Source organism: Gracilinanus agilis, chromosome 6 (genome assembly GCF_016433145.1).
Source record: "Gracilinanus agilis isolate LMUSP501 chromosome 6, AgileGrace, whole genome shotgun sequence".
Classification (NCBI taxonomy): Eukaryota; Metazoa; Chordata; class Mammalia; order Didelphimorphia; family Didelphidae; genus Gracilinanus; species Gracilinanus agilis.
Window position 1 is genome coordinate 10,170,265 of NC_058135.1, and position 9,618 is coordinate 10,179,882.

The window sequence follows — 9,618 nt, forward strand, 5'->3', positions numbered from 1 at the left end:
GGCTATGGGAGGGGGGATGCGGGGGGTGAAGGGGAAAGTAGGAGCATGAATCATATAACCATGATTAACACGAATATTAATAAATGTTAAAAAAAATAAAAAAATTTTTTTAAAGTTCCATATGGTACTAGGAGATGCATATATTTCAACAATATGTATGTTTTCATAATCTATTTTAAAAGGGCTTTTAGTCGTCCCATTTAGATCATCAGAAAACTTTTTGTTCATTTCTTGAGCATTCAATTGAATTCTATATTTTTTCTTGTTTATTAGATTTATCCAAAATAAGAGTGGAATATTTAAGTCTCTACTGTTGCATTACTGTTAGTTTTCTTGTACTTCAGTTCATTTTAATTTTTTTAATTTAGAATCTATAATATTTCTATTATGTAAATTTAACACATACATTGGATTATTGTCTATGGTTCCTTTCAGCAAATTGCAATTTCATTGTTTAGTCTTTTTCATGTTATTTGTTTTTGGTTTTGCTTTGACTTAGAATATGATAAAAAAAAAAAACAACTCATGGTTTATTGGATCGATCTGATTCATAATAAATTTTGTTCGAGAAACTCATGTTTAGTCTGTGAACATCTCTTCTTGTTAGTAATACATTGTGAGGTTTTGTTTTCTTACTCTTATCACTTTCTTTCTTTTTATTAGACTCTAATTCATTAACATTTAAAATTATGAGACCTGGAGTTTGTTTTTTCTCCATTTGTTTTTTTTTCTTTTTAATTATTTTCCTTCAATTTTATGAAAAACAAATTTTATCCTTTTTTAAAGTTTGAGCCAAATTCTTATCCTCTCTCTCTCCTCTCCCTTCCCTGAGACAGCAAGCAATATGATATAGATTTTTTATGTGTAATAGTATAAAACATATTTCCATAATAGTCATTTTGTGAAAGAGAATTTGAACAAAGTAGTAAAAAAATAAGTAAAGAAATGAAGTGAAATATAGTATATCTTAGTCTGCATTCAGACTCCATCAGTTTTTTCTTTGGAGACATGGCATTTTTCATCATGAGTCCTTGAGGATTTTTTTTTATCACTCCATTGTCAAGAATAACTAAGTCATTCGCAATTGTTCATCATATTGCTGTTACTGTATACAATGATCTCCTGGTTCTATTCTCTTCATTTTGCATTAGTTCATGTAGGCCTTTGCAGGTCTTTCTTAAGTCATTCTTATTATCATTTCTTACAGTACAATAGTATTCCAATACAATCATATAGCACAACTTGTTCAGCTATTCCCCAATTGATGGACATCTCCTCAGTTTCCAATTCATTGCTATCACAAAAAGAGCTGCTATAAATATTTTTGTGCAAACAGGTCCTTTCTCTTTTTTAAAAACCTCTTTGTGATATAGACCTAGTAGTAATATTACTGGATCAAAGAGCATGCATAGAATCACTATCAACAATGGTTAGAACAGTACCCAACCCCACCAAGAGGGCATTAGTGTTCTAATTTTCACACATCCATTCCAGCATTTATTATTTTTCTTTTCTCTTGTATTAGCCAATTTGATAGGTGTGGAGTGGTACCTCAGACATGTTTTAATTTCCATTTCTCTAATCAATAGTTATTTTGAGCATTTTTTCATGTGATTATAAATTGATTTCTTCATCTATACTTGTTAATATTTTTATTTCTGAATTAATATTTTTGTTATTCTTGCTCCATAGTGAAAGAACTGTCTTTTTAGCTATTTTCATTTAATATAATTTAAGCCATTGATAATTCCACAAACTGTCTTCTCCTAATCATTAAAGCCTCCTCCCTGCATAACTCCTTCCATGCATTTTGAAGTTTTATTTGGTTTATTATTTTTCCTTTTCTAGTTTTCTTTTTCTCCCCCGATCATCTCAGTTAATAAGTATAGTCCCTTTCATTTCCTCCCCTTCAATATCTTTTATTTTTTCTTTTCATTTTTCTATGCTTTTTCCCCTAAAAAGTATTTCTCTCCATAATCCTTTATTTGTTCTCTTCCCTTTCTCTCTATTCTAAGCTTTTATTCAAAATTTTTATATATGTTTTTCCTTAGTTAGTCTCTTTTTTTCCCTATGAAATTAAAGCTTTTAAGGTATTTATGTTGAGTTGCCTTTTCAATGCTTGTTTTGATACTAAATCAATTTTCTATGATATCTCATGATCTTGCCCTTATCCCATTTTTTATTGCACCTTTCTCTTAGAACTATCTATTTTTGCAGAGATAGTATCTCATGGTAAAATTTTTCCTGTGTTCCTAATTAAGCAGATAATTACTAATGCTTGCAATCTCCATGATTATTATTTTCCCATTCATGAAATCTCTTCTCTATCTCCTTCTCTGCTTTTGGATATAAATTCCCCTGGGGATTTTGATTCTCCTCCAGAGAAAGTGTGCCATCCTTGGAGGCACAATATTCTCTCAGACATAGTAGTCTCCTTAGAACCAAATCTCTTTGTATTATATCCAAGGTAAACTTCCCATTTCCCATTTTAAAATATCTTCTCCACCCTTCCCTCCATAGGAATATTCTTGAGTAGAATGTTCCCTCATCACTGAGATGCAATTCCTCCATTTCTTTCCCAATCCAATCCTTTCCTTGCCTATCTCAGCTATTTTCCTGTAGCCCCCCTTCTTTCTAGAAGATTAGAAGAGTTTACTTTTCCCTTCATTGTTGATCATTCACTAGATTTGGATACATCAAATATTCTCTTCTATCTTCTTGCTCCCCATCCTCCTTTTTGTGCCTCTTACCATTGTGCATATTAGTCCCCCCAAAAAATGAATTTACCTATAAACAAGTTGCTGGGAAATTTAATTCATGATACTTCAGCCTGTTTCTCCACCATTTCTTTTTTTTTATGTATTTATGTTATTTTGTTATTGTTGTTTACTCCATAGTTGTCTTTCTTTTTTAAGGTTTTTTTTGTCTTTTTTTAAAGTTTTTCTTCCTTTTTTGGGGTGGGGTAATATATTTTTTTCTTGTGTTTTACTTAAGTGTTTTTCATTTACCTTTCCTTTATTTCTATTATCTGGGATGTTTAAAAAGCAAATAATCTGTATATATCTGGCTTTTGGGGACACAGTAGGAATCCTTCAAATGCCTCTTTAATGTACATTTAAAACTAATGCTTAGCCTCTAATTTTCAGGGCAAGTTATCTTTGGTTGCATCTTGACCCCCTTTACACTTTGAGACACATTATTCCTCTCTTTCCTACAACTTCTGGTGGATTGAAAATAATACAATGTTATTTCCATTTCCTTTTCTTTAGGCTTTATAACCTTTTCCTGGTTTCTTAGTAAATTTCTTATTTGTGATTGGTATTACCAAATTTAACCACCTTGAGTCTTGGAGTTTGTAGCCCATTTGCTGGTGCTGTTGCCTTTTTTTTTCTTTCATAATGACAATCTGTAGATACATAAATTGATCCTTTGCTTTTTATACTCAGAAACTCCAGTAGTTTATTATTATTATTTGCATTATGATAGGTTTTGACTTGTGTTCTGGAAGACCAATAATCCTTACATTACCTCTAAATATCCAGTTTTAGAGAATAATATATTTTGAAAGGATAAAGATCATATCATTTTAGTTAATTTTTTTTTTAATCCTTACTTTCCAGCTTGGAGCCACTCCACTGCAGAAGAGTGTTAAGGGTGGGCAATGGGGGTTAAGTGATTTGCCCAGGGTCCCACAGCTAGGAAATGTCTGAGGTCAGGTTTGAACCTAGGACCTCCCATCTCTAGGCCTAGCTCTCAATACACTGAGTTATCCAGATGCCATTAATTAATTTCTTATTTTCTTCTTCCATGGCATTCACTTTGCTGAATTTGCTTTCCCAATCACTTGTCCTCTCTTTTACTTCACTGAAAAAAAATAATCACCGTAGATTCAAGATTTTTCTGTTCTGTCAATTATTTCTGAATGCATGTCATAAATTCTGCTATATATGTGTATACATATAATATATGGAAAGGTGGTAAAATTGCATTCTGTTGCTTTTCCCCCTAAGAATGCTATATGACAGGCAAGACTATGGATCTTTCTGAAAAAGATTACACCCACAACAATGGAACTCAGAACATAAGCCTTGGGGGCCTTGTTGTGCAGCCCTACTGATAGGGGAAGGCATTATGTTTGGGCATGTCAGAGATTAGGGATTAGCCTTCTCCATGTTCACTTCATCAAGTTGTTCCTTCATTAAGTAGTTCTGGGAGATTTAACCTATGGAGAAAGCTGGAATTAGTTTACCTAGTTATGTACTTCTGATCTTGGAGAATTTTGAAATAATTGTTAAGATAGGAGAAAATATCTAGTCCATCATCTTATTGGTCATGTTTATCTCATATATGATCCCAATATGTACATGAGAAACTCCCTAATGGAGAAGCACATTTAAAGTATCATTTTACTCCTTAGAGTCAAATATTCATAATAAATAAATACATGCATATATATACATATACATATATGTATATATATATACACATATATGTGTGTGTCTGTCTGTCTGTCTGTCTGTGTCTGTGTCTGTGCGTCTGTTGGTATATCAGGAATTCTTGAATTTTCAATTACCCTTTATCAGTTGTGTGACTATAACTATGTTGTCTATTCTAGAATATTGTTCTAAAATTTTTACCTGTTTTCTTCTTGTATTTTCTTTTTTTTTTTAAAGAACTTACCTTCGGTCTTAAAATCAATGCTAAGGATTAGCTCTAAGGCAAAAGAGAAGTAAAGACTAGGCAATTGGGGTTAAATGACTTGCCCAGAGTCACACACTTAGGAAGTCTGAGAACAGATTTAAACCCAGGACCTCCCATCTCCGGGCCTGGCTCTCTATCCATTGAGCTACCTCAATACCCCTCATTTTCTTAATTTCACACTACCAATTTGCTTCTTTGACTATTTGATTTAGAATTGGAAAGGATCTTAGGTTTCATTCAGGCCAACTATTTTATTTTACAAAGAACACTGTTGCTTAGAAATAAGTAATTTGTACAAATCCTTACAGAACGCTCAAAAGTCAGTGTACATTCTACTATTCCACAATTTCCATTTACCTGCCTAAACTGTCTTGGTTAAAGAAAATTATGACATTCTCTATAACAAAGTTTCCTGTTACATATTGACTCTTCTGATAACCTGCATATATTTAATGTCTATTCATTTGATTTGTAATTGTTGAATCCCTTGTAACAACAACAACAAATGTCTTTCCTTTTGGAGTTGAGGACAGTCTGAGAGAAACTGATAGTTGATATAGTTCAACTTTTGTACTAATAAAGTTGCCTTGTATCTTTTATATATAATACAGACATTTAATAATGGAATATCCATCTTTTATGAATGACACATTGTTGTTGCACCAGAGTTAATATTGTTCCTTCCTGTGCTGTCCTCAGGGCACCCTAATAATATGAGAATTTTCTTGGGTAACTTTTCTCATCATCAGAATGGAGCACACTGAGCCTTTCACTGGCAATTTCATTAACTTGGATTGTATTGGCAAGACAATCACATTACAGAAATGATGAAAAAAGGTTTTGCCAGATGGATATGTGAAGAAGGTAAATCAAGGATAAGAACAATCCTGAAAAATAGTAGACATCATCAAATTTGAGAACTGAAAGGAAACTCAGAGATAATTTTTTCCCAAAACTCCTATTTTCCCAAGGAGGAAGGTAAAACTCAGAGGAAGGTACTTGTCCAAGTTCTCACAGGTCATGTCAGAACCACAACTAAAAGCAAGACCTACTGGGTTAAATCAGCTTAGTTCAAACTTATTACATGCTTACTAGAAATTGGGTATTATTCTAGGTTCCAGGCATTCAATGACAAATATGAACCAGTCTTTTCTCTAGAGAAGATTACATTCTCCCAGCAAGAAAATAACATGTACCTAGAAAAGTATAACATTTGTCAGGAAGAAAGACCCCTATCCCCTTATACTTGATTTGATTTAAGTGATATAGTGATAAATTTAAACTTAATCAGTACTGTAATTCTAAAGTATAGTGATAAGTTTAAATCTAATCAATACTGTGATTCTAAAGTGATTAGTATAATTCCATTATAATCGTAATTACAATTCGTAGAATTCATGATTTTATAAGGATCTCTAACTAAAGCATAAAACTGCTTCTAAGGGAGTTTCCAACCCCTTCCTAAGTCTTATTTCCCTTCCATCATAAGATGCTGACCATATGAGTTTCAGGTCCCGTAATGCTGCATCATGTCCTGATATGGTGCAAGAATGCTCACCCTTTCCTATTTGGAAATAATCATCCACCCAATAGATCAGATGAGCCCTGAGATAATGGTCATCAGTATTTCTTAATAAGGGTATTATCTTGTGATTTGACCTTAACACTAATATGGGTTTCCCTTAGAGAGCCAGGCCTAGAGACAGGAGGTCCTAGGTTCAAATCTGGCCTCAGACACTTCCCAGCTGTGTGACCCTGGGCAAGTCACTTGACCCCCATTGCCTAGCCCTTACCCCTCTTCTGCCTTGGAGCCAATACACAGTATTGACTCCAAGATGGAAGGTAAGGGTTAAAAAAAATAAAATAAAATAAAATAGCCAATCAGCTTTGTAGTTGGGTAACAGTTTCCAAAAGAGTCCAGCTGATGCTGCATCTTGTGATAAAATCATCATCCTTGTTTGGAAATATCTCTGCTGCCGAGCCTTTGTCAACTGCTGGCTTCTAACTCTATAATTGACATGCAGTGTCTGGGTTTATATGGACTTGGCCCTCTTCCAATAAACTCTAAAATCCTACCTTGACTTGGAGAAATTTGGCTTTTGACTTTACTTATCTAAATTATTTAAACTGAGGCGGTGGGCAAATTTCTGCGACACATTGGTGAATAAAGTGTTGCTGCAGAGAGCAGGAGAAAGGGCATTTAAGACCATTCAGATGACCAGCAATAGTTCTTCTCTCTACCCTTTTCTCACTTCCCAGTTTCTCTGGATACATAATCAACCACCTCCAATTAAAACAATTTATTCTTTTTACTTTAGGAGTAACATAATGACCTTTTAGGTTCTCATAGTTATTTCCTCTGCTGTTTCATGGAGTTTATAATATAGAAATTTAGAACTACAATAAAAAATTATTCAAGAGATCTCAGAAAAGAAAATGCCTAACACTTGGTAGGCTGGCTCTTTGCCTTAATTAAAATGTATAGTAATCTCCAGCCATCTCTGACCTCTTTATACTTGGATCAAAATTAACATTACTTGAAACATTTGGATAAAGAAGTAAAAAGGTGTGTTTCAAGGTTTGTTAAGTGACAGGTATTGAGAGGAGAAGTGGGAAAAGAACAGACCTTTTCTTGATACTTTCTTTAGTCCTTAAAGAGGTAGGTTTTACCTCTTTAAGTGGCTCCAGGGGGCAGCTGGGTGGCTCAGTGGATTGAGAGCCAAGTCCAGAGACAAGAGGTCATAGGTTCAAAATTGGCCTCACATACTTCCTAACTGTGTGACCCTGGGCAAGTCACTTAACCCCCATTGCCTAGCCCTTACTGATCTTCTGCCTTAGAACCAATAACTAGTATTGATTCTAAGATGAAAGGTAAGGGCTTAAAGAAAATGAAAAAAAAGTTACTCAAATTTCCATCTTCTGCTTAGAGTGGTAGATAGTTTCAATGATCCTTCTTGATCTCTTCCTTTAGTTTGCCCCTTGTCTTCCTGTTACTCCTATGTCATCAATTTGGGGGGTGGGTGTTAGGAAGAATAAGAACATGGTGGAGGCAGCATCTCCATGAAAACCCAGGGAGGACAGAAAGGAAAGGTATAATGATGAGAAAAAGGAACACTTCTTGGTAGTTTTAAAAATATATGGTATGATTATCCCTTCTGTGGCTAGGGAGGAGTGGCCATGAGAATCATGGTAATGAAAGAGGCTTGGATAAACTGGGAAGCAAGGGTTTTTGATCATACATCAGTATGGAAACTGCCATTCCAATATAAAAACTAGGGTTAAGGTAGAGAGGAAAACTGTGATCCGGGTTCTGAACTCCTTGACAAAAGATAGAGAATGATCTAGGAGCTGTTAGAGAATTGCCCCTAGATCTAGTTGGTAATTTTTATCTAGTTAATGAATCTTGAATGAGGAAAAAATGCAAAATGGTGGTGTAAGGGACAGGATCTGGAAGTGTGAAGAGCAAGGAGTAGGATTACTCTTCTTCTTGAACCAATTTGTCAAGGGGCATAAAAGGAGTGAATCCAGAAGAGGGTAGCTACAGTACAGTGACTTCTGAGATGAGCCAGGTCTCCATGATGGAAGGAGTGAGAGAGAAGAAACCTTGCAAAAGCTAACTTCTCTACCTCTATCCTTGATCCCCTCTTCTCCTGTCTCCACCATGTATTTTATTATTTATCCTTGTCTCTTCCAAATTTCAGTCTCTATCTTCTGCTGCCTTCAAATGTGATCAAACTCCATTTAACTACCTCCACCCTTAAGAAGCCTTGTAGTGGTCAATCCCAATTTAGTGTTCCTTCCATTTCACTTGAAAAGATTCATTAAGCCTTATAATACCATCTTTTTTTTTAAAAAAAAGCATCTTTCCTACATTTCATATGTAAAATTTCTTTCAATATTTCTCTTGGACAATGATCTGTAGCTAATCTGGCTTCAGGCTCACATAACAAAATCCACACATGTCCTTCTGATCTTTTCCCTCTGTTTCTTTTCTAATTTTTACATACCCTGCATATATAAAAGAGCAGCAGCTGTAGATACCAATACTACACTCATTTTCTCCCACAGCTTTCTCTTTTAAAAAAATGTCCAGAGTATTATTTTTCAAAGGATATGCATATCTTCCAGTCCAACTTCACGTAATCTGTTTTCTTAAGTAGAGAACTGCAATTTAAATCTCCCACAAACTGCCTTTCTGGCATTGAAAAAGAAACAGATGATCAGGGAGCATATATATATATATATATACATACATACATATCTCACACTGATATCTTCTGCTGTCAATGCCTGGATATTTAATGGGGGAGGGGGAGATGCAATTTCAAAGTAGATGTTTCCATAATGGTTATCAGTCCTCCATGCAGAAGATAAGGGAACAAAAGGCTTTCTATATCTAGTTAGTAACCTTAAGTTCCATCTTTTATTGAGATTTCCCTTCATAGTTTTTTTTTTTAATTGAAGGGGTCTTTTTTTCTTCTTTTTATGATATCTGAGTGCCTTACATGTGACATTTGAGGCCCATGGAGGCATTAGTACAAATCTGCTTAGGTGCAATTTTAAGCCTATCAAAAAGGAGAACATCACTATATTATTTATCCAGGGAGGAAATGTAAGGTCTGTAATGCCCCTCATGTAGTGCCTTCTTTGACACATTTATCTAGGTTCAGTCTAATGCTTTCTTGGTACAATTTTTTTAAGGATTTAGTGTCTCTGCTGGCCACCACATGATGTTCAGTTTACAATTGCCTAGGCCAGTGATGGGCAAACTTTTTAAAGAGTGGACCAAAGGAAAGGAAATGCTCATCTGCCAGTCTGTTTCTAAGGCAACTCTTTCGAAGTTTCATTGTATTGTATCCTACTCATTGTATTTGTCAGAATTTCGCAGAGCTGGATAGAACATTTCAGGGGGCCAGC